The sequence below is a fragment of the Mandrillus leucophaeus genome, unplaced genomic scaffold (genome assembly GCF_000951045.1).
Source record: "Mandrillus leucophaeus isolate KB7577 unplaced genomic scaffold, Mleu.le_1.0 Scaffold16, whole genome shotgun sequence".
Lineage (NCBI taxonomy): Eukaryota > Metazoa > Chordata > Mammalia > Primates > Cercopithecidae > Mandrillus > Mandrillus leucophaeus.
Genome location: NW_012101587.1, coordinates 113,457 through 114,052, shown reverse-complemented (window position 1 = coordinate 114,052; position 596 = coordinate 113,457).

Below are 596 nucleotides of genomic sequence, written 5' to 3'. Positions count from 1 at the left end.
AACTTTTAGACAATATTGCGGGATGTCAGCTGATTGCTATGAAAACAACACAAATGCTACATTATTAAATGCAAATTTCTTAGACTAGGTGATGATTTAGCCACCCTTATAAAATGTAACATGATAAATTGGGCCACAGCCAGAACTAATGAACTAGTTAACTTAGCTGACCAATTATCCTGCACTGTGATAAAAAGGAAAAACTAAAGATCGCCCAAGTTATGCATTACAGTTAAAGCAATTAACTTTTCAAGCATCTCAGGCCCAGAAAGATTTTAAGCTCTTAGGTCTGAGGACTCTTCCCTCCCAGTCTGTTACTACTGTAAAAGACCAGGACACCTTAACAGGGATTGCATTAGGCTGAAATGAAAGAAAAGGCAAGAAAATGCAACTCAGGAAGACTAGGGATGCTCCCAGGAAGTACAGGGGTTTCACTGCTCCAAATATTCTACCCTGACAAATTGGGAGAGATTAATATAATATGTTTATCTTTATTATATTGTTTTATATTATATATATTATAAAAAACATGTTTATCATTATTAATATAACAATAAACCATGAGCTTCCAACTGCCTGAATTGACACAGGCAGTG